Source organism: Ochlerotatus camptorhynchus, unplaced genomic scaffold, assembly GCF_037179485.1.
Source record: "Ochlerotatus camptorhynchus isolate MF236.1 unplaced genomic scaffold, CSIRO-AGI_Acam_v1.1 ptg000435l, whole genome shotgun sequence".
In the NCBI taxonomy this organism is placed as follows: Eukaryota; Metazoa; Arthropoda; class Insecta; order Diptera; family Culicidae; genus Ochlerotatus; species Ochlerotatus camptorhynchus.
The window spans coordinates 107,575-127,768 of NW_027040921.1; the positions used below are offsets into that span (position 1 = coordinate 107,575).

Consider the following 20,194-nt stretch of genomic DNA (forward strand, 5'->3'; position numbering starts at 1 on the left):
TCGGCCATCTATGCCAAGCGCGTCACCCTCGTTCCAAACAACATACAGCTCGCAAGCCTCATCCGTGTTGAACACCCTAATAGTGCAGTATCACGAAAAAACGGTCATTTTCAGGACCACCATAAATTTGGTAAAGAGTATTTTTTGGACATTTGTCAAGGTCAAAAATCGGATGTCAGTTCCCATATGATTTAATCTAACATACCATATATTTTTAAGGCAACATTGGGGGTGCAATTTCAGAATCCAAAGTCGGTCGCGGCATGTCTGATTTTGATCCAGAGATGATGGATTTTAATTCTGAATACACAAGTCGGTAGGAAATTGTTCTCAAATCTATATGATTGATCGCGAATATCTCGCGATTGGAGAAATTTTTGCAAGAAATTCCTTCAATCATTTTTCCCTTTTTTATTATCTATTGAATAAACCAAAAGTTCTGTGCACAAAAATGCGTAATTTTATATCAGAAAACCAGGCGTTCCCATGATGGGAAAAGTGGTTTCCCTATCACAGTCGCCGAATATTGATTCCAAGCACCTATCTTTATGCCTTTTGTTGTGAATTTTAAGCCCCTCCTATTTAAAGAATTACGCAAAAAAAAAAATTGCCGAATTCTCCTAATAGAAAATAGAGGCTTAAAATTTGCATCTAAAAGCATAAACGTAGGTACCGTTCGGTAGGCTTAGATTGAGATGTGTTTTCCCTAATAGATGATTGATGTGTTTTCCCTAATACATATTTCATTTCCCACAGCTTTCATCTCCAAGAACATCGAGGACAAATTTCCACAGCATTGTTCTAAACTGGCTTCCAAGCTTCTAACCTATCGGTCCTTTTCAGGACCACAAATGACTGATAAAAGAGTTAAATAAAGAGTAAAAGCTTGTATCCAAGACATATCTTCCAGGATTGCTTTTTGGCCTTATTAACCTCCGCTATATGTTCTTTAAATCTAGTTGCTAAAGTTGTCTTGGTTTGTCCTACGTATACTTTGTTACAATGAGCTGTACGATAGGAAGCTAAACAGACTACGACACGAGTCTCAACGGAGGTGGAGGACACACTGAACGGATGAGCAGATCCCATCCACCATCGAAACGACGCCTAGGGTTCAGTCCATTGCTGGGTTGGCTGTCAACCGATCGACGACCGCATTCACGGAAGAACAATTGACAAACCTCAACAAGGGGCTAGGATACGCAGTTACAACAAAGCCAGACGTGGAGCAGATCATCATTGACGTAGAGACAGCGATTACCAAGTCACTTCCAGCATCATCACAGAATACGGTCAGGACTATCACATCGAACGTAATCAAGGACGGACAGGAACAAAGTCGCACCAACGAGAAGGAAATTCGGATTGTAAAGGAGCTGAAAAGTAAAGCAGTATACTATGTGAAAGCAGACAAGGGCAACGCAGTCGTTATCATGGACAAGGACGATTACGACAATCAGATGACAACGAAGATTAACAACGGACCGTATAGACAGCTTCGAGTAGACCCCTTAAAGAACATAGTGAAACGCATGGAGAAAGCACTGAAGGAGTGCAAATCCCATTCTACCCAGGATCAAAGGTCTCCCAAAAGTCCACAAACCGGAGAATGAAATGCGAGAGATAGAGTCTCCAGCTTACAGTTTTTATTAAAACTTCAAAGTTACAGCATTTGATGGTTACATTTCTCCAGTTCGAACGAAATCTCGAACCTTCCTCTTGATGGAGCCCATCAGCATCCGTAGGACGAAGAAAATCTAATGGCGTTTCAATGCGTTAGGACGGAATTGAAACTCGTAGGACGAATTTAGAATCAAGAAGCAGTATTAGATTTTAAACAATATCTCAACAACTTGTGACGCTTTATCAAATTCGATGGTACGTATGGAAAGGTGATTAAATATACAAGTCATCTTCGATAGAAATATTCCTTTTTTTGTTCAAACCCGTTCAAAAAATAGAGGTAAAGCGGGGGTTGTCCTTAAAGGGCGAACACGAAATTATTGCGACACCGAAAATGTCATGCCAATTTTCTTATAATGTTTAGAATCAAACCAAAATTTTAGGGTAGTTTTATACATATATTTACTTCAAAAATCAAATGAAAAGTTAATCGATGGAGCCTTGAGTGTAAAATTGAACGCATTTTCGCTTGATGCCCTCCACTGTCTTTACAGTGTCATCCGGTACCAGTTTCTCAGTTTTTTTTTTTCCATTTTCTTAACCTGTCCTTCTTGTCTTTGACTGTCTTCTTGCTCTTCCGAAGTTCCCGCTTCATTATTGCCCAGTACTGCTCCACCGGGCGCAGCTCCGGACAGTTTGGCGGATTCATGTCCTTTGGAACAAAATGGACAGAATTGGCCTCATACCACTCCAGGACACTTTTAGAATAGTGGCATGATGCCAAATCTGGCCAAAATAGCGGAGCTTTGTCGTGCTGCTGCAAGAACGGCAAAAGGCGCTTCTCGAGGCACTCAGATTTGTAGATCTCGCCATGTACTGTGCCCTTTGTCACGAAAGGCTCACTCCTCAGTCCTCAAGAGCAGATGGCCTGCCAAATGAGATATTTGGAGGCGAACTTCGACATTTTCTTCTTCTTAAATTTGTCGTCCACATCGAACTTGCTCTTGCCGGTGAAAAACTCCAACCCCGGAATTTGCTTAAAATCGGCTTTTATATACGTTTCGTCTTCCATCACACAGCAGCCATATTTTGTCAGCACCTTCTCGTAGAGCTTCCGTGCCCGAGTTTTAGCCGTCGATTGTTGGAAGTTCTGTACCTTGTATGTATGTAGTCCAGCTCTCTTCTTTGCATTCTGGACGTAGCTCTGCGACATGCCGATCTTTTTAGCCAAATCACGGCTTGAGGCATTGGGATTTGCTTTAATCATCCGCTTCACCTTTCCCTCCGTCTTTTTGTTCTCCGGTCCCGGTTTTCTTCCAGCTCCTTTGCCGTGGTCCAACGTCAACCGCTCCTGGAACCGCTTCAACACTCTGGAGACGGTTGAATGGTGAATGTTCAACATTTTTCCCAACTGCCGGTGCGACAGGTCAGGAAATTCCAGGTGTTTGGAAAGAATTTGTTCTCTCAACTCGCGTTGGTTCACCTCCATTTTCGTTGAATCGAAAAACACGACTTCGAGTTTGACAGCATGTACACAATACACATCAATGAGAAAGTGTGCAAAATTTGGTTGATTTTTACCCAATGGTAAAAAAGTTATGCCCTGTTGAATGTGTCGCAATAATTTCGCCCTTTAGTAGGACGGAAATTAGATCAAAAACCCTATTCTATGCATGCAACATTTTTTTCTGGAGAATATAGTGATTTGTGTCTGGTACGTTTAGTTTAAATGCTGCACGACTGGTTTTTGGAAATTCAAACGATTAACCGTTCTGAAATAATGATTTCTTTTTCTATGAAGCCGATTTATATTTTCGTAGTTCCGATGAAAGCCAGCTCATTAAAATCCTAAATGACCGTTAGATTTTTGGTTATGTTTATAAGGTACGTCACCAGTACGATGCATGTTAGAAATTCTTCAAAGGTGTCATAATCAATTACCTAATGGCTGCTTTATGTTGCTCCCAGATCCAAATGTTTTTGGATGAAATAGTACTATTTGTAATAGTACGGGATTTGCGGCAGTGAGAGCGAGGCAACTAATAATAGTTGTCTCTCTCATACCACAACACCTCCATTCCATATGGGACGAGCCCCGTTGTGTGTGCAGATATTTTAAAGGGCAAAGTCAGCGGGAATTTCTTGTACATTTTCAAAGTCAATGCATATAAGCATATTCGTTGCAAGTATGCATTGGTTTTCAACTCACTTTAAAATAAACGATAAAGCACACGCAGAAGATTTCTTTCATTGAAAAAACAAACATTTTCTTCTTTCCTGTGAAGAGTGTTCTAAACAACGATATTTTTCATTTTCCTTTTCTTTGCTTTCGTAGCGTTTGTAATATTACGGTTTAGATTTTTGATACGGATATACAATCGTGTTCTGAAAAACAGTCTTTAAGCATTATCTGGTAAATCTACACCCTTAGATGTGTTCATACAAGATTCAATGGCTTGTTTATCTTCATCAAACGTTTCGCCATGAACTCGTTTGAATATGTTGTCTAATCACATTATCTTGATGGTTAAACTACGGTCTGGTTTTATCAAACCACCTTCGGAAACTTGATCCACCCATGTAAAAACGGATTTTAAGTTTGAGCTTTTTGATAACAAATCCTGCAATATATTCAATACCATCCTCTTCAAACTCTGAGAAATGTGATGACACATTTTCCTGTTCCAAATCAGCACTGATTTGGTCGTCCAGCGGTCCTTCGCATCCAGTCTCTTTTACTTCATGACTCGCAATGTTTCGTAGCAAACAACCAGTAAATTCATTTGATTTAATTTGATACCTCTACGTTACTGCTGTTGACTTGTAAATTTTCACATAAATATTGTTTTACACTTATTAATCTAACATAGTCTGTCTAAACTTACTAAGGATGTTACTTTAAGTGAGAATATATTTCACTACGAAAAGTATAAAAGAATTTTACCTAAACTGCTGTTTCTCAACCTGTAGGTGAATTCCAAGGCAGTTGGATGATCATGTAATCCTCCTTTTGAGCGTATGGTACCAAAGAAACGCTCGAGATCATCTTGTTGTATTCGTCTTGTTAAGATATAGGGATTACCGATAGTAGCTCCGTTCTGGCAAACCAACCAGTGCTGCATTGTTCACGAGAATACACTTCTGGCATGGTAGAAGAGCACGTTTATTTGGAACTCGTAGATGCGAAATCAGTTCATTTGAATCACTTATGATTTTTCGATGAACATGATTTGTATGATCGAATGCTTAAGCCTTTCTCTCATACCCCTCGTCGCCGACGATGAATTGAACAAATCAAACCAATCATTCATTATTTTTATGAAATCACTGCCCAACAAACAATTTTAGCTGCAGACTAGCTTATACAGGCAAATATTAACTGTATAAGCCAATTTTTGGCTGTATAAGCTAATCTGCAGCTAAAATTGTTAGTTGGGTGGTTACTAAAGCATCTTGAGATGTTATATCGCCTAAACTCACAGCTCTCCTAATTGCCAGTGAGACGGAGTTTGATAATAGCTGTACCGCGTATTTTACCTTTTGACGGGCAGAATCTTTGAAATCCAAATGAATTAACGTGATTTTATGGCAAATCTTTAGTTCATTTGGATGGAGGTTCAACAACTCGACTACTGGCTTGGAGGTAATCCAGTGTTTCTGATCTTCCTTGTCCAACACGTAACCAGTATCGATAAAATGATTACGAATAAGTTTCATGAGATGTGGAGGGTCTGCGAAAGTAAAAACTTACAGGTCATCTACGGTAAAATAGGTTTTCTCGCAGCTGATGCCAAGCTCTCGCCATAGACCCATGTTGGTCGGACCCATGTCACAAACAACAGCAACAACGGGGAATTTAATACTTTTGAGTGTTTTGATTATTTCCGTTATTATAGTTGCTGTCATAGCAGAATCAAAATTGTAGTAGATTACATGTTTCCAATTTTTGTACACTCCACGAATCATTCCTACTTGGGCATAATTCGATGGTTTCAAAACTTTATCGCAACTCCGGTGGTGCTCAAAAACTAATTTGATTTTCATTTCATCGAATGACAAAACGCAAACCCGTTCTTTTGCGCAATATTCACTGTTTTCCAAAAGGTTCAGCACTGATTTCAAAATACCTGCGGTAAGCTTTAATTTACCTGCCCATTTCTTGAGAGTCGAAACTGCAGGTAGAGGAAATCCTCGTGACAAAAGCAATCGGTATGCTTTGGCACCAGCAGCATGTAACGATATTGCGCGAGATATGTCATCAGGTGTCCACTGAACCCGTCGCTGATGTGGATCCCTTAATTTTCGCAGCTGCCCCTTTGAAAATATCTTGGAAACATTGACACTCAATGCTTTGGTCTTCCGAAGCAGGGAGATGTACGCCTTATTCTTTCGGTTCTCTTTATTGGGCCTTTTCTTCAACTCCGAATTCTCCCTTCTCAAAGAACTTTCCAACATTTTCCTAAAAGTAATGTTTTAGCATCACATAACTACATTTTTAAAGAAACTGTCGATCAACTGATTACCCCGTTTGAACAGCCTTATTTCTGGTACAACTAACAGATTGGACACCAACGTCATGAAAAATTACCGGGTTTGATGACTGAACAGCAACATTTATCCAAATTAAGGCCGAGGTACCATGGAGAGAATATTCGAATGAGGCATGCATGTATTCCTCTGACGATTGTAGACTGAGAGTGGGAGAAGATATCGTTAAGGTAAATTTATTTTTAGACACCGTTGAATTAAACCTTATTTCGGAGTTCTGTGGCAAAGTTAAAAATGGAACAATTTCATCCTGCGATGGTAATTTCAGACTAGGAATGGCTCCTGGTTTCAGCCTTCGTTTTAGCCACTCCGTGTTCAACAAGATATCCTTCAGCCTGTAATCATGCTCACAAAAATGTTCCGAACAAATGTTTAAATGTTGTTGCGAATGTGAATCTCTGCCACAGGCTTTCAACCACACTGCTTTCAAATTTTCCTCACGTGGAAACCAAAAATACTTTAACTGTACCGAACACAGTTTATTCCCTTCATAATTTTGGCAATTAATAACAGCGCACTTCACCATTTTTAAGAAATCAAACCTGCACTTCACGATTCGCGTTACTACGGTCAGCGCTGCTCAAAGATAGGAATGACGTCATGTGTTTACATCCAAACTAGATATTTACTGTCGAGAGTAGCCTACCTTGTTATGTATACCGTGGTCCAACCGGGCCAAAAGATGATTTTGCCCCTATGCTTGTGGATAAACGGCAATACACGCTTTTTCAAGCTTTCTTCGATGTAAACTTGGGATGTTATCGTCGAGGATGTGACGAATGGTTCCGTTTTCAGGCCACTTGCCAAATCATGGCCTTCTTCGCGAACTTGTCGGCAAACACGAACTTTAATCTTCCCGGCTCATTCCCACATCCAATCGCGATGTAAAACTTTTGACCGGGAAGCTGCTTAAAATCGAGTTTGACGTATGTTTCATCATCGATCAAAGTACAGCCCTTGTGTTGCTTGAGCTTGCTTGAGCTTGATTGACCGCCCACGGTTGCTACTCTGTTACTGCCAGATCTGCTGTAATTACACAGAGAACCAATAGACGATGCTTGGGACTAGCAATCATCCTCAATGTGTAAAAACTGGTGATCTTAAATTGGGCAATACCAGCGCCGGCTGCGCCCGAACACAGGTCAAGAAAGGAATGGGAAGGATTGTGTTGACATGACACTCGCTTTGATGGAAGCCGAGAACACCTCTGCACTTCCACGAGTAATCACTGGGATGTTGGATAAGAGGGTTGGTTTTGCAGCAGGGTTCGTTTTGGTAAACGATAAGCTGAATTGATGTCTTAACGATCATATAACGCGAAGGAGCTTGGGACTAAACCCACGGTCTTCTGCTCAGTAAGCAAAAACGTTTGCCACTAGGCAGACGAGCACCTTTTTAATCACCGAGTTGCTGTTATTACCATGTTGTCATATTAACAAATAAAACGATTGACGAATCTTGAATGTGGATGGGCCTGAGATTAGACTCATGATGTTCTGCTCAGTAAGCAAAAACGGTTGCTCTAAGGCCACCGAACCCCCCATATCACATAATACCGTTGCTCAAATTTGTGTATCCATTCAAACCCGGAACCAACGACAACAACGAGTTTCGCAAAATACACGATACACAAGCGATTTAACCATAAATCTCTTTGATATGTAAGGACCTGGAACCGCGTTTTTCTGCTCAGTAAGCAGGCCACTGTAACCGACGATCTTTCAAATCCGAAAACTAAAAACTACGAAAAAGTACTTAGGTGTTCATTAAGTTCCACTTTCACGCGACGTTCAATGACAGGGTCCTATCCAGGATTACATCTGAAAAAATCTGGCCAACGCCCACCTAAACCCGTTCTAATCCACCTGAAATGACTAACGAATGGAAGACTTTGACTACCCAGCCATGCAATAGTCTCATTCCGTGCCTTATGGCAACTTGATGATTCTATTGCGCTCATCTTTTGGCACCACCCAGGGGAGACTTGGTCCTGTACCCAATGCTTAACTTATCTCCATTCCACTCAGCTACTCGCAATTTCTTGTGATATAGTGGGCGGAATATTATTATATGAGACAATTCAATGCAGACGTCTTTCCAAATTTGGCAGATCGACAGGTAATCGGTGAGTTACCACGATAGTTGCTATTCAACAGCTCGACAACGTCCCATCGTCAACGCCTACTATGATAATTTCCCATTGCAGACGCCAACAAAATGACGTCATCGAGCTATCGATCAACTACCCTGGTTATCGCCTGGTACCTTATAGCACGATGCTAGGAGGCGAACCGGAAGAATCGATGAGCTACCTCTCCCCCCGATCAAAGTACAGCCCTTGTGTTTCGTCAAAACACGGTCGAACAAGAGCCTTGCACGCTTTTTGGCCAAGGAATTCTGCTTCGTGTGCCGGTTCGGATGTTTACTGACTTTGTACGACTTGTATCCTTCCCTGGCAAGGATGTTCCGCACCGTTTGAAAGTTGGCGTTGTGTCTTCTGGCCACATCTCGGATCGAAAGACCGGGGTTGGCTTTAACGAACCTTGCTGCGCAGCTGACGATCCCTGGTTCCAGTTTTTTCGTAGGTCCGCTGATTCCTTTTCACACTCAGGGTTGTAGGTTTTGAGCACTCGAAAAACTGTTGTTTTCGGCATCTTCAGCACTGTAGCCAGTTTGGAACCGGACCACTCCGAATTTTCCAGGTATTTGTGAACAATATTTTTCTTCTTTTGAGTTCCATTTGACGTTATTTCTGAATGCGATCGACTACTTTCATCAAACTTGTACCAGTTTTTCTCTATAGAAGTGTTAATAAACCACTGTCAAAGATTTTGGATTCTCAACACTAGAGGCGCGCTAGCGGCGGGCGAGGGGCGTACCAATTTACTTTTAGTCAGCCTTTAGATCATGGTTTGAAAATTAAATCTTGTTGGATATACATCAATGCTTCCTTCCGACGTGAACCTCATGGAAAGTGCTTTCTCGTGCGAGATCCAGTAAGTTGCTTCAATTTCAAAAGCATTCGCAGTTAGTGCTTTCACAAAATTGCCAATCAATCTTCATGCTGGGGTACTTTACGACCTCCGTGGTACTTTTTGATATAGATGAGTGCACGGATGGATTTGAGTTCACTCACTCGAGAAAAAGTGGCACAAGCCGTGGGTAATGTTTACTAATCATTAACACTAAATGTTCATGAATAATGAGTAATGAACAGTTAGTGTCTGTGGTGCTCTCACTTTTGGAGTTTGACCACAGCTAATCCGGCTTCGTTACCGGATCATATTATATAAAAGTTCACACTCCTGTTCACTCCGAGTCAATGCACTTAACTGACTGACAACAATAATGGCACCGTAAAACGGGGTATCTTTGATAATGCGGGTAACTTTGATAGTATAATGTAAAGATTGAATTTACTCGCTGCGCTTTTTCCAGATTAGAAACATTTGTTCCATATTGTAGTTTATGGTATTTCCGTTGATATCGTATATAGTTTGTATATTGAATGTGTTATATATTTTCCAATCATATTAAAAAACAATTTTCGTGTTTTTTGCCTGTTTGAAAAAGCACCCAAAGCATCACTTATGAAATGTATTTCCGATATAGCCATCGCAAATTCAATGTTGTATTCTTATTGCTCGTGATGTTTTCTGATTATATACCCGCATAAACAATAACCATAAGATGCGCCTAACCACCAATTCGGGATATCATCCCAATTTTATGTGGTATGGTCGCACCATCTAAGATATCGTCAGTATATGGTACACGTTTATTAGGGTACTCATTCCAAGTTTCATATTTAAAGAACTAAATTGTTTGAGTTTCACCCATTTTTTTCTACATTCATCGAGCATTATCAAAGTAACCCCAAATAATAATAAAAAACTGAAGTTCGGTCACAAAAAAAAAAAAAAATTGCAAATGCTTTAAATTGCTAATGCTTTAATAATATTAATAACGAATTGACCCTTGGATCCTCAGTACTTGTTTTAATAATATAAACTTTGAAAAACATTCATTGCTGTAAAAATTATTAAGATTACACTTTAAAAAACTATCAATATTACCCCATTTTACGGTACAATCTTTTAATGTTGTCGAACCTCTTAGCGGAATCCCTTTGTGGAGAATTTTGAGTGCGTTGATTTACTTCCTTTTAATTCCGTTATAATTGCTTATCTTTTGACAGATACACGTGTTTCGTCTAAATCAACACACTCATAAAGCTCTTCATAACCAATGGTACGCTAAAAAACAATACATCACTTCATCACTAATCTATACCATAGTGTGTTTACTCTTCACACGCAGCTATTTAATAACAAGGTGTATCGATACTCGGTTGCCTAGCAAGGCAGCACAGTGTCCATGATTAGTAGACATTGCTTGTGCCGCTTTTTCTCGAGAGGGTGAACTCAAGTCCACCCGTGCACTCATCGATGTCGTTGAGAAATTTCAGGAAGATCCCTGAACATGATGCAGAAATCAGCGAATCAGATAGTTTGCTAAAACATGGCAAGTTTTGCTTTTGTCGAACACACCTTTGTGTTTCAATAACTTAGTTCGTCCACTTTGTTCGTATTCGGCTACTATAGATTCACATTAAATTGTATCCCGATCCTATATTTGGTACCGGAGATATAATGAACGTTATGATAACTTACGGAACGAGCACATAATAGAATTAAATGCAAACAACTTTTCTTGGCCAGCAATTGCAGTTCAAAGGTCACGTCCTGGAAAATTTTAATTCTGCACCGTGTGCCTTTCATTAAGTGATCCTTTCATGCTTCAAATCTACCGTGTAATTACCGTTTTCACCACCTTCTCTAGTCTCACAACAATACCGTTCGTCGGTCGTCGATTCAAAGAAACCTCCTTCTCAACTCAACTCTCCTATTAAAGGAAGCTCTGGCCTGCTAGACTCGCTTCTTCTCGGTAGGATGTATTCTCCCGTGCAACCAACTTGTGCACTTGTTTATATTCTCCTGGCTACCCAAGCAGTGGAATGGAGAGCACCCACACACTTGTTTACCGAAAGAATAAAGCGTCGGACGCCTTCGAACAAAAGGGGTTCTGTGTGTTGTTTAGAGTGAAAGATGAAATAATAACAAAAGGCGACCGTTCGAGCGTTTTTCTTCCAGCTTGCTTCTGATTGGATTCTTTCATCCATGTGAGCGTCGGTTCGGTGCGGCCCGGTCGGTAAAGAAGAGCACACAACGTAAACAATTGAACCGAACTGAAGAGATTGTTTGGATTCTTTCGAGGGAAGTGTAAAATATGTGTGTTTTTTTTTATGAGAAACGCTTCCAAATCCTCCCGTTTCGTGGTGGAGTTGGGAATGGATGAGTTATGAAGCTCCGAGATTCGGTACCGGTTTAAAACCGAAAACGGGGAAAGATTTATTATCCCTAATGTGTTCCATATGGTGACGGATGAGGGCGGAGGGAGGGCAATGCGGGAATGAGGCGAGCGAGCGCGAGAGCAAAAAAAATCTTACCAAGTCCATAAATTGTTCGCCCGGCTGATGGAAATGTGTTTTCGATTCAGATTTCAGTTCGGTTCAACTGATTTTTTTTTTAACTTTCTGTTGAGATGAAATATGAGTGGTTTGTTTGCTGACTGTGGGTAGCCGACGTCGACAGACCGAAAGCGCGCTCCAGTTGGCGTGCGGTATGATTAGTGTCAGAACGTTTCGTTAAATTGTTTTTTGAATGGATTTTTTTTTTCAAGAGAAAAGCCAATCTCGGATCATAAAGGTGCTGGTACCTGCGGAACGTGTGAAATAAAAAAAAATAAGCCAAAGCTGGTACGTGAACCCCGGCTGTTCACGTGCCAGCACCGCGTGCTTATCAATCATACCGTCTCGCAACGCTTTACAAAACACTTGAAATTTGACATCTATCGCTGCCAGAGGGTACTGCTCTTCGAGATCCCTTTGCTTCGAAATTCGAATGATTGACGGATCTGAGCAACGTTTGTTTACTTTCCAAATGGAGCAATATTTTTCTTTCATTTTATCTGCTCCGTCCAGAGGTGCCTTTGTTGAGTCGAATCTCCGCTTTGAAAGCGATTTTCCACTTCATCAGACAACTTTGCTGGATTGATATTTATTTTCATCCATTGATCGAAGCGAGGAAAAAAAATATAGAAAAAAGTTCCTTTCGATTCAATATTTTCTTAGTTTATAGAATGCGTTTCGCCTTTGACAACAAACAAACAGTGTAACTTGAGATTGCGCTGGGTGGAAAGTGAAGAAAATAGATTGTCTCCGTTTTATTTTCCCAGCCAAAACGATGGATTCGAGCGAAGTGGGGACAACAAATTTCCATCATCTTTTATCTCTTTCGAGTTCGCCCCGTCGGGTTGACTGTCGTGTGCATCGGAATCCAATTTACCACACTCGAAAATGATGAATATCTAATGGGAGCTGGGAAAAAGGGTAACTTGGTGAGATTTGTTGGGAGAAAAATGTCGCAGGAAATATGAAGCACTACATTGTGGGTTGTCGTATGCGGGAAGAGAGAAAGAAAGAGAGTGAACGAACGCCAGTTATGCCTTCATAAATTTGATTTACGGTTCGGAAATCGCACTCGAACGGTCCGGGATGGGAAATCGATTGTTCCTTATGGGTTTGGGACGACGAGAACCGTCGTCAGAATTGCCAGTTGGGACAGGTTTGGCGGAACGTTTTGAATATTGATGCGGAATCATTGTTTGAAGTTGTGCACTGAACAGGTTGCACGCAGGTGTGATTTCTGGTCCATCAATGAATATTTAAGTTGTTCCTGAATTTAACAAATTCACCCTAAGATTGGGTGAAAGCCAAGTTGAAAACATTGCTCGAGCAGACAAAGAACCCTGTCGTCTACTTTAGCAGCGAACTTTTTGACGATTTTCGACATAAAACTTAATGAGACTGTGCACCGTGCACGGCGGCACGAACCAAGCATCCAACGAATGCCATCGTAAAAAGAAAAGAACAAGAGCATACCATAAATCAAGTTGCGTGGCTCTCGTTTCGCACCGCTCGCTGCATAACGCATAGAAACATCCAGAGCACAATTCGATTACCCCTTTCTTTCACTCAGGCCGCCAGAACTGCATGATGTCCCGGATTTATTACCGACACGGAGACGACGACGACGATGACGACGGCTCGAGTCACATCCGCCGATTTATCCAGAGTATGTTGCATGGGGGAGCGGTGGAGTAAAAGTTGTCATTTTGACTTTCCAGTCGCTCCGAGGCAAGTAGCAGATAACAAGAGATAATGATCGTTATTTTCATGATAACGAAATTTATGGTCGGTAATAAGCTGCTGCGTGTTTCATCGGTACCCTGAAGCAGAAGGTGTACGACAGAGGCGATGACGACGACGGTGACGACGAGGACGTGCATGCGTGGGTGGAATGCCGAATGGGATGAGGGGCATAACTCTTAAAGATGTTGTAAAAGATTCTTCATTGCCGCTTTGAATCCGACGAATCGCTTCGAAGGCACGTAGTCACTTCGGTTGATGGTAACTTGTTTTTTTTTTTTCGTTTCGGGGTAATAAGTGGACATACCTTTCTGGGGGCTCTTTTTAGGTTAACTCAAGAAGCGAAAAACATGACATTTTGAGAAAGAATCTAACACTCTCGACAACTTCAACAGAGCTATCTGAATCCGATGGCGAATTATTCAGTATGTCTACCAAAAATGTCTCTCAGACTCCGAGTTCCGATCGATTTATCTAGGATCTTTTGAAAATCATATCGGTCTGTGTACAGATACGATGTCAAGAATAGTTCGAGACTCCGACAAACTCTAAAAGAATTTCAAGATGTAATCCGATTCTCCAACAAAATGCCACCTTATTTCAGCAATTTCAACAGATTTCTCGCTGGAAATCCGAAACGATGTCTTAAGTGACTAAATTTCTACGTATGACAAAGTACAGGATTCATTCTTCGATTTTGTTCTTATGAAATTCCGACAAAAATGTTTGTAGAGTTGGTACGTAAACTTTGACCCCAATTCGGAGCTATAGGAACGCAATATTAAAACGATGAAATGCTCCTTTACTACGCAGCTGCTCAGATTCACTGTCCTGTCCGTATTTCTTGGCGTAGACTATGACTTTCGGGATGGTACAGGGGGTAAATCTAAAATCTAAAATTGCGACCGTCACGAAAAGGTGTTAGGTTTTAAACACTTATAACTTTGTCATTTATGGATAAATTTCAAATCCAAATACACCAATATCGATAGAAAATTCTTTTACAAATCTGCTTGAAGAAATACTTTTCCAATTTTCGATAAAAACTTATGAAAAATGTTAAAATAAAAAGTGAAAATTTTATCACTGTATTCATGAAAAAGAAACGTTTCCCCTAACCCGCTCGTCATAATCGAGTACCACTTGGTAGCGCATCATTCTGCTTGAACCTGTAAAGATATAAAACAGCGCTACTATCGTGTCTCCACTCACTTTCGCATCGGACGGCGTAGTGAGTGAATCATTTTGAAATTCGCGAAAAATCAAATGTTATGTGTAAATATGTATTTGCTTATATTTCAAAAAAGCCAACAATAAAGTATCGCCAAAGGCACATTTTGAGTTGTACCTATGTTCTCCTAAATTTGCATGTTGTTGTTTCATGAAATACGATCATAACTCAAAAAACCCAGTATTGCATGACAAACGGGAACACTTCAAATTAAAAGCAGTATAAATCGTTGGACTTTTTATTTTTTTAATCTGATACTTGATAGAATGAATGATACACACTCGATTCAGTCGAATGGAAATGAAAAGATTTATCAAATTGTAACTTAAAACACAAATACAGAAGGTTTTTCGAACCCAAATTTTCAAACGTTGATTGTGAAAATTCCCAGATTTTGAGCTGTGCCAGTATTTATATAAATGCTGACTTAAAGTAAATGGGTGCGCCCCTCGCACGCCACTAGCACGCCTCTAGTGGTGGGAATCGAAAATCTTTGACAGTGGTTTGTTTACACTTCTATAGAGAACAACTGGTGCAAGTTTCTAGAAGTTCAAGACCGAAGCCAAACCTGCGATAGGATGGATCTGAAGAATTCCACGAAGCTGAACAACGCAAATTATGAAGCATGGAAGCTTCGCACCGAAGCGCTGCTGATCCGGGAAGGTTTGTGGACCTACATCAAGAACAACGAAGGAAGCGTGGGCAACGCCGGCCATGCATCATCAAAAGGCAACGTTGTCCACTAGGGTTTCGTTACTACAACGGATGTGCGAAACATGGTACACGGAAGCTGAGGATATTGACGATTACCTCACGAAGATGGAAGACCTGTACACGAAGCTGTGCAGCGCAGGAAAGGACCTGGGAGAGGATACCATGGTGGCCTTTATCTTGCGAGGATTGCCGAAATCCTTCAACGCATTGACCACTGCCCTCGAAACACGTACCGATGATGCCTCGACGCTGATACTGATCCGGGAGAAGCTACTGGACGAGGTAAGCAAGCAAAATCGTAACGCAACCGGAGGGACGGCATTGAAAGCGGCGGGACGAAAGCCGATTGTGTGTCATTTCTGCAAGAAGCCTGGCCACCAACAACGGGACTGCAAACAGCTACAGAGAGAGCAAGCTCGAGAGCAATTCAGATCGAAGAAACAGAATGCGAAGACCGCGCGGGATGGTGGCTAAAGGAACATGTACGCGCTTACCATCGGATCTGGCGATACGGCGAACGACTGGATCATTGATTCCGGCGCAAGTTCGCACGTGACTTCCGACCGGGTTTTCGTCGAGGAGTTAGAACCGGCTACAGGCGAAGTGGAGTTGGCTGACGGGCGTGTAGTAGCGGTCGCTGGTACTGGAACTGATGTGATCGAATGTGTGGACGGTTCTGGAAGCACGAAAAAAATTCGTCTCAACCACGTTTTGTCACTGTTACTATGACCACTGGAAGGAAATTGCATCTGCGACGAAGTGCAGAGGATTATACCGGCTGAATAAGCCAGAACAAGCAGTTGCCGGTATGAAAGTTGCAGATTGTGGAATACGTAAAGGTTGCAAATGCTGTGTGAAAGGAAAGCAGGCTCGAACTCCCTTCCCCAAGACCTCCGCACCATTGGACCTCATCCACTTGGACGTGTATGAACCACTGGAGACACCCTCTGTGAGTGGATATCGTTATGTTGTATCTTTAGTAAACGATTATAGTCGCTACTGTACGGTTTTCTTTATCAAGCAGAAATCCGAGGTCGCAAAACGCATAGTTGAATACTGTAATTATGTCCACACGCAGTTCGGGAAGTACCCCAAGCGCATCAGGTCTGATCGGCGAAGTACTGCTGGAGTTCTACCGCAAACATGAAATCCACCCCGAGTCTACTGCCGGATATTCGCCACAGCAGAACGGAGTGGCGGAGAGACGAAATCGATACATCATTCAAATGTGTCGGTGCATGCTAATGGACGCCAGGATGTCTGCACGATTTTGGGCTGAAGCAACCGCTACGGCCGTGTACCTACAAAACCACCTACCTTCACGCGCTGTGGAGATCACACCATACGAGCTTTGGTGGGGACGTTAGCCGAACGTTTCACATCTGAAAGTGTTTGGAAGCAGAGCATTTGTCTATGTGTCGAAGGAAAAACGAAGCAAACTCCAAGATAAGTCGAAGGAAATGACGTTAATCGGCAATTTAGGTAACCACAAGGCCTACAGATTCATTGATATGACCACTAACAAGCTGATCATCAGTTGAGACCTTCGTTTCTTAGAGGAGGAGTGGGTCCAACCAGGTACCGATGTTCCTAATCTGGAGGAGGAGTCGTACGAGGAAATTCAACAGCCGTTACCTCCTATGGCTGAAGCAAATCAAGAAGTTCCGGATTCAAACGATCCAGAGATTGACGAAGAAAATGACGATGGAAGGTCGGATGTAACCGACACGGACTTCGATTCTTGCGACGAGATTTGTTTGAAGATTTGGATGAAACTATCGTACGAAGATCAGAGCGGTTCAACAAAGGTGTCGCCCCACAGCGGTTCCATGAAGCAAGCAACATGGCAGCAGCTACTGAACCGAGGACGTATGAAGAAGCAGTAAGCGGACAAGAGAGCGAATGGTGGATAGCTGCGATGGAAGAAGAGATCCAGTACCTTGAAGATAACTCGACATGGACAGTTGAGGCCCTTCCAGATGGACGAAAGGCCGTTGGCTGCAAATGGCTGTACAAGCGGAAATTGGACGAGCATGGAAACGTGACACACTATAAAGCGAGACTGGTCGCACAAGGTTTTAGTCAGAAGATCGGCACTGACTACGACCAGGTGTTCGCTCCGGTGGCAAAACAGGTAACATTTCGTTCTTTGCTAACCATTGCCACCCGTCGTCAACTTCCAGTGAAACACATCGATGTCAAGACGGCCTACCTGTATGGGACGCTTACCGAGGCCGTATACATGCGTCAACCGAAAGGATACGAGACTGGGAATCCAGCAGAAGTTTGCCATTTGAAGAAAAGCCTCTACGGTCTGAATTTGGAACCAGACGATTGACTATTGCTTCAAGAAGCTGGGATTTCTACAATCAACTGCTGATGCGTGCCTATACGTAAGAACCAAGGGTGAGAAGCAAGCGTTCATCCTTCTGTACGTCGACGATATGCTCATCGTGTGTGAGACCGAGGCGGAATATGAAGCGATCCTGAAAGCATTATCAAGGAAGTTCAAAACCACTTCCCTTGGCGATGTGCGGCAGTATCTGAGCATACAGGTGGAGCGGGAAAATGATGGAAGGTTTCTGCTCAACCAACAGTGCTACCTCCAGCGGCTGGCGTCGCGGTTCGGACTCGAAACGGCAAAGCCATCACTTATCCCGATGAACCCCGGCTATCTTCAAGCAAAGGACAAGCTGGACTCCTCGCAAGCTACCAAACTTCGTACTCCAGTTTGGTTGGTGGTTTTCTCTACATAGCGATCAATACGAGGCCAGATGTAGCGATCAGTGTTTCGTTACTCGGGCGAAAGGTGAGTGCCCCGAATGCAGCAGATTGGACTGAAGCAAAGCGACAAAGCATTTTCGGTTGCATTTGGGCGGCAAGAATGTTGAACAGAAGGCTTTCGCGGATGCAGATTGGGCAGGCGATCCGGTTTTCAAATTATGTTCGGTGGAGGTGCGATCAGTTGGGCGGCAAGGAAGCAAACCTGCGTTGCCCTAACTTCAACGGAGGCTGAGTTTATTGCTGCTGCAGAGGCATGCCAAGAACTTCTCTGGATTCGAAAGTTGATGAAAGATTTTCACGAGCCGGAAACTCAAATCCTGCTACTCGAGGACAACCAGAGTGTCATCCGACAGTTGGAGTCGGAGAAACTGGAACGCCGGTCTAAACACGTTGACACCAAGTTCCAGATCACCAAGGATCGTGTTCAATACGGCATGCTGTCCGTGATCTACTGTCCAACGGAGCATATGGTTGCGGATATGCTCACCAAACCATTGAACAAACTCAAGATATCAAAACATCGAACATCGGCTGGTGTGCTACCTGTGCAGTTTGAGGAGAAGTGCTGAGATAACGCTGCACTGAAACCTAAACCTATCAAAGTAGCCTGTAAAGAACGATTAATAAAAATTTATTCATTCCACTGTGACAATCCTTAGCGATCAGTTGTTTCTTTTTTCACACTCTGCTAACACTGGTTCCAAGCTGACTAAATTGCTGAAGATGCCTAAAACAACTGTTTGATCCGAGATGTGGCCAGAAGGTACAATGCCAACTTGCCAGGAAAGGATACAAGTCGTACAAAACCAATCAACATCCGAACCGGTAAATGCAGCTGAATTCTGTGGCTAAAAAGCGTGCAAGGCTCTTGAACGACCGTGTTTTGACGGATCTCAAGGGTTGCACTTCAACCGATGACGAAACATACGTCAAACTCGATTTTAAGCAACTTCCTGGTCAAAAGTTTTACGTCACAACTGGACGTGGGGATGTGCCTGGAAGATTCAAGTTCGTGTTTGTCGACAAGTTCGCGAAGAAGGCCATGTTTTGGCAAGCAATTTGGAGTTGTGGCTTAAAATCGGAACGATTCGTCACATCCTCGACGATGACATCCCAAGTTTACATCGAAGAATGCCTGAAAAAGCGTGTATTGCCGTTCATCGACAAGCATAGGGGCAAAGTCATCGTTTAGCCCGATTTGGCCAATTGCCACTACTCCAAGATGGTTCTGGAGTGGTATGCTGCCAACAAGATCTATTTTGTCCCCAAGCTAATGAATCCTCCGAATTGCCCGGAATTTCGATCAATCGAAAAATACTGGGCAATTTCAAATCACCGACTTCGACAAAGCGGCGGGGCAGTCATGGACATCCAGAAGAAATGCGCTGATTCCGTGTCCATTTCCACTGTGCAGGCGCTGATGGGCTCCATCAAGAGGTGAAGTTTAAAAAAGTACTGTACAGCAACCATAAATGGACTTTTTAAACTTATTGAATCACGAATTACAGGTCTTTTTGTGCTTTATCTCTCTCTCTCTCATTTGTGGAGAATCGATCGGATGATATAGGGTAGGTGTGAGATTGGCAGGGTGCCCAGTGAACCGAGAATCGGGAAAAAATTACTGAATCTATTTTGAAGCAAAAAAGAAAGAGATTTTGGACCATTGAAAAATTGGACCAGACTAGATTTTTTGTTTCGATGGAATTTTGGGAAGATTTTAGATTTTAAAATGAATGTCAGGGATAACACCAAGGTATTTCGAAGAAAATTTAAGTGAGTTTTAGAAAGAACTCTTAGAGATTTTAGACTTTCAGAGTAGAATTTTTAAGAAGCTCTGTGGAAAACACTAAGTCGATTGTTGAAATCCCAAAATTCGTGAAAAATACCAAGGGAATCTAATGTTTAGGGCTTAATTCCAAAGGGATTTTGAGAATAATTTTTAGGGAATTCCAAGTACACGGAACGAATTTCTAGAGGATAGAATTTTAAGAAAATTTCTCAGAAAAATTTTATTCAAATTCTTA

The 20,194-nt window shown here is 42.1% G+C and overlaps 1 protein-coding gene across 2 annotated transcripts in view; it reads left to right on the forward strand.

Moving 5' to 3' along the window:
- Window positions 1–20,194, forward strand: part of kek5 (kekkon 5) — a 482,945-nt gene that overhangs the window by 69,353 nt on the left and 393,398 nt on the right. The window lies entirely within an intron of this gene.